The sequence below is a fragment of the Peromyscus californicus genome, unplaced genomic scaffold, assembly GCF_007827085.1.
Source record: "Peromyscus californicus insignis strain IS unplaced genomic scaffold, ASM782708v3 Scaffold_10__1_contigs__length_136768540, whole genome shotgun sequence".
NCBI classification, from domain to species: Eukaryota; Metazoa; Chordata; class Mammalia; order Rodentia; family Cricetidae; genus Peromyscus; species Peromyscus californicus.
The window spans coordinates 2,777,714-2,783,134 of NW_026294391.1; the positions used below are offsets into that span (position 1 = coordinate 2,777,714).

The 5,421-nt window shown below is 40.6% G+C and overlaps 1 pseudogene; it reads left to right on the plus strand.

The window, feature by feature from the left end:
* The first annotated feature begins 2,600 nt into the window (after window positions 1-2,600).
* On the plus strand, window positions 2,601-3,350 carry LOC128114276 (RNA polymerase II subunit A C-terminal domain phosphatase SSU72-like; annotated as a pseudogene).
* The last annotated feature ends 2,071 nt before the right edge of the window (window positions 3,351-5,421 follow it).

Sequence of the window (5,421 nt, forward strand, 5' to 3'; positions counted from 1 at the left end):
AGGTGATCTTCAGTTATTTGGAAGAAGGGGCCTCCAAGGAAATTCTTGTAAAAGCTAAGTCAAATTCCCCTCTTTTTATCTGTGAATATGAGAAATCTGGCCTTCCATTCCAATATAGAATTAAATTTATGCATTGAAAACCTGAGAATAAATTTGGATAGGCTAATAGAAAATCAGCAATAATTTTAAGAAAATTCAAAGTCTACAATTTATTTTTCTTTGTATGTATCTTTTATTGGCATGTTTGTGTGGAAAACATTCATACTAGGTTATTAAATCTCAATTAGGCTACTTAAATAGTACACTTTGATATTAATATATTAAAGTTAATATGATCACTTTTTCTTTCAACTCTTGTTTAAAAGGAATACTCTACAGTATTGTCTTAATGAGTGAATTGGTGTGATTTACCTAAATCTACACACCACTTATCTGTTAATTTAAATAATGTTGGCACCTTGAAAAGTGGTTGAAGATCAAATTGATTAATTATTAACTTGTAAGCTGTGGCCATAACTCAGTCAGTAAAATGATTGCTGTGTAAACATAAAGACCTGAAGTTGATTCCCAGAACACATGGGAAAAGGCTGTCATGGAGCTGGATTGAAAGCTCAGTTACCAAAGTACATGACACAAAGCACAAGCACCTGAGTTTGATCCGCAGAACTCATGGAAAACAGCTAGGTGTAGTGGTGTGGTCTCATAACACTAGTGCTGGAAGGTGGAGACAGGTGGACCACTGGGACTCATAGTCCAGCCAGCCAAGCCATACTTGGCAAGCTCCAGGCCAGTGAGACCCTGTCTCAAGAAAAAGAAAACCAACCAAGTGGATAATGCCTGAGGAATGACAGCCAGAGTTGACCTCTGGCTTCTATGCACACACACACACACACACACACACACACACACACACACACACACACACCAAATGTTTAAGATTTTAATTACAAAGAAGGCAATACAACTAAAGAATAGATTGGGAATCTGTTGCAATTTCCCAAGCTAAAATATTCATCTCCATAAGTGGATTTATATGTCTCACCTGCCAGCTCCTGAAGAACCATACAGAGACTTCTCATTAATTAAGAAAGCTCAGTCGATAGCGTAGGCTTGTTTCTAACTAGTTCTTATAACTTAAATTAATCCATTTCTATTAATCTATGTGCTGCCTGGAGGCTCATTTACCCCATTTATGTACTTCTCATTCTGCTCACTCTGTGTCTCATGGCATCTCCTCTTGACTCCATCCTTCTTTTTCCCAGCATTCTCTCTGTCCTGAAAATCCTGCCTAGCTGTTAGTCATTCAGCTTTTTATTAAACCAATCCAATTGATAAATCTTCACAGATGATTCCACAACACATACCACTATTTTTCTGCAATATGTTAATTAGTTTAACACATAACAAAACATTAATTTTTAGTTAGAATCCTCCTCATAATTTTTGTTTCTATATTTAACTGATATCCAAAACATACCTGCAAAATGCAGCAAACACTTGATACTATTCCTTCAACTGAAGATTGTGAATTAGGGCTTCATAAACTAGTATAAAGAGGAGGGATAATGTACTGGAACTTGACCTAAAATTCAAGCTATTCAACATAGACACTGAGAAAAGATTGCAAATGACTTTATCACTTCCTCTGTTATGAAAATGGCATTACTTCTTCATTAGAGATAACTATGCATTGTTTTTGTAGTTTTAAGATGAATTACAAGTAGAAATGAATCTTTTAATTAAAAACCTGATGGTTCTAATATGTCATTATCTCATTAGATTCCAAATGTTTTAGAAATACTATGCAGATGGTGATGACATACTGCAGCTCATTAGATTGCTCCAAAAGTGTAAATGATAAAAGAAACAAGAACAGATCCTGAAAAACACCCACATTTAAAAAGGCAGAGTCAGAGGAGTTAGCAGAAGGAGAGACCAGAGATGTAGAAGGACATACAGGAGAAAATCTTCTCATAGAACAAGGGGAGGCAAGAGTTGGAGCACAGAGAGGGATCAATATCAAATTTTTCACAGGTTACACAGGAGAAAAGTTAAGGATTTTCCCAAAAGAACATCACTGATCTCAACTGAGCACTGTCCCAGAAGAGTTGTGTGTCTCAAACCTTTTTGCTTTAAGTAAGGTGTAGGAGGGAATAAATAAAACTAAGTGAATTCAGAATCCTCTGTATACACTGAACTATGAAAGATAGGATGTTACATACCACTCCGTGTGTGTGTGTGTGTGTGTGTGTGTGTGTGTGTGTGTGTGTGTGTGTGTGTGTGTGTATACACATGTGTGTGGAGGTCAGAGGACAACCTCAGGTGTTGGCTGTCACCTTCCACTTTGTTTGAGATAGGGTCACTTTTTTATTGTTCATTGGTGTGTACACCAGGTTGTCTGGCCCACAGATTATAAGAGATTCTCCTGTCTGTATTTACCATCTCGCCATGGGAGTTCGGGATGACAGACACAGGCAACTGTGCCCATAGTTACGGAGACATCACAAGGACTTTTCATTTGTTGTGGATCATTGGTGGTGACGTCACATCAACTGTCTTCGAACTTTCCTCAGTGCGCATGAAATCACATGGTCCCAACATCAGTACTCCACAGCCTGACTGTTCAGCCCCACCTACAGCAGGCAACTTCCACCCAGGCAGCCAGCCAGCGTGATTTCGGCAGGGACTTTAAAATGCCACTTCATGGCTATTTTGATGCTCACTAGCATCTGAGAGACATCTCTGAAGCTGCCATTGTCATTACTATGCCGTCACTTCCACTCCATGTGGCCGTGGTGTGCCCAAACAACCAGAACCAGAGCATGGAGGTCCACAGAGTCCTGAGCAAACGAGGGTTCAATGTGAAGTCCTTTGGAACTGAGGGATTTGTGTAGCTTCCTGGGCCCACACCTGACAAGCCAACCATTTATGATTTTCAAACCATGTATGACAAAGTATACCATGATCTGCTGATGAAAGATAGTGCCTTCTACACCCAGAATGGCATTTTACACATGCTGGATAGAAACTGGAAAATCAAGTCTGGCCCTGAACAGTTCCAGAGCAGCAAAGACCTCTTCGATGTGATCTTCACGTGTAAGGAGCATGTCTATGATCAGGGGGTGGAATACCTGAATGCCAGGGAACAGGGTGTGTGTTAGCTGGTGCATGTGATCAATGTGAACATCCCCAACAACTACAAAGAAGCCACCCTTGGGGCCTTGCTCATCTGTGAGCTCTGCCATAGTATCCAGCACATAGAAGGTGTGGATGATGAGATCACGGAGCTGCTGCAGATGTTTGAGGTAAAGACTGGCAAGACCTTCCTGCACACCGTCTGCTTCTACTGAGGAGGACTGCTGGCCACCCTCTGATGCTGCCTGAAGTGGTCCTTCGTTAATGCTTGTTCCTGACATTGTTTCTGCATTTAAGAACAATTATGTTGCCAGATAATCTGTGCTAATGAAGCAAGTTGTATGACTACCAGGTTTAAGAAGCAGTAGGATGTTTGAAGAGTTGGATATCAATATCTTTTTCTCTTTAAAAAATATTTTATCATTAATTTCCAAATGGTGTGTGTCTTCCTATGCCTGCAATTCCCTTCTGCATTTACTGGACTGTACAAATAGCTAAAAAAAAAAAAGACTATATGTTATAGGGGGTAGGAACTAGAGATTTTCAAATACATGTTCTTACTTGTCCAAAAACAATGACAAAAAAATCCTGTTTAAATTGAGCCTTAGAAGGAGAAAATAAGCAGTATAGGAGCAATATTTAGGAATGCAATGTCTAATAAATTTCCAAAGTTGTCTTAAATGTTTTATTCCATTTCTTTTATTTAGTGTTAGGGACAAGTATGGATGAAGATGAGAGGGCAGTTTATGGGAGTCAGTTCTGGGCATCAAACTTGGGTTATCAGGCTTGGTGGAAGGCACCTCTACTGGCTGACCCATCTGCCAGTCCCCAGAGTTGGCTTCTTTTTTCAAGATTTGTTTATTTATTTTAAATTTATTTTTATTTTGTAGGTAAGAGTGTTTACCTGCATTTATGCTTAGTGTCCATGGAGTTCAAAAGAGAGTGTGGGATCCCCTGGAACTTGAGGTAAGAGTGGTTGGGAACTACCATGTGGGTGCTGGCAACTGAACTCTAGTCCTCTTTGAGAGCAATAAGTGCTCTTAACCACTGATCCATCACTTTAGCCCTGTGAAGTTGACTTTTAAGAAGTCATCAATTAGCGAGAAAGAGGAGGGTTTATATGAGCAAATATTGTTGAGGCCAAGGTTGGATAAAGCACAGGGACAAATAGCCAAATGAATGGAAACACATGAACTATGAACCAATAGCTGAGGGATCCCCACTGGATCAGGCCCTCTGAATGGGTGAGACAGTTGATTGACTTGATCTGTTTGGGAGGCATCCAGGCAGTGGGACCGGGTCCTGTGCTCATTGCATGAATTGGCAGTTTGAAACCTGGGGCTTATACAGGGTTGCTTGGCTCGGCCTGGGAGGAGGGGACTGGACCTGCCTGGACGGAGTCTACCAGGTTGATCTCAGTCCTTGGGGGAGGCTTCACCCTGGAGGAGGTGGGAATGGGGAGTAGGCTGGGGGGAAGGGGAGGGAAGCGGGAGGGGGGAGAACAAAGGAATCCATGGCTGATATGTAGAACTGAATTGTATTGTAAAATAAAATAAAATTTAAAAAAAGAAATCACTTTATTATTATGTCCCCCCCCCCAAAAAAAGTCATTTTTAAAAAAGTTTATGAACCTTCAGAAAGAAAGGAGTTGCGTCTAGAAAACTCCTTTGGGCTCAGAGTGTCAGGGAGTCTCTCTATATGGCATGTCACAACACTGGTGGAACCAATGCTAACACAGAAATCCAAGAAGCTCAAGGAGGGATGAGTGGCTGTATGTGTGAAGAAACAAAGATCTACAAAAGACAACATACAAATATCCAGACGAGTCAAAAATCCAATCTGGGAAGGCTAAGTTTTATCACTGTTATCATTTAGATTTGTTTGCTTTTTTATTTTTTGAGACAGGGTTTTATTGTGTTGTGTAGCCCTGGTTGTCCTGGAATTCATTTTGCAGACCAGACTGACCTTAAACTCACAGAGATTCACCCACCTCTGCCTTCAGAGTGCTGGATTTAAAACTGTGCACCACTACTAGCTATCATTTAGATCTTAAATGAACCCTCCCCCCAAAAAAAACTTAGGCCATTAGCCTCTGGCAATATTGGGAGGTTGTGGAATTTTAGGAGGTAAGACCTTTTGGAAGGACTTTAGATGGTGGTGGGTATATCCCTTGAAAGGGATATTGAGATCCAAGATGACCCCTTTTCTTTTTGCTTTCTGGCTGTCATGAAATTAGCAGCTTTGTCCCTCACCACAGACCTCATCGTCCCTTACCACAGACTACAT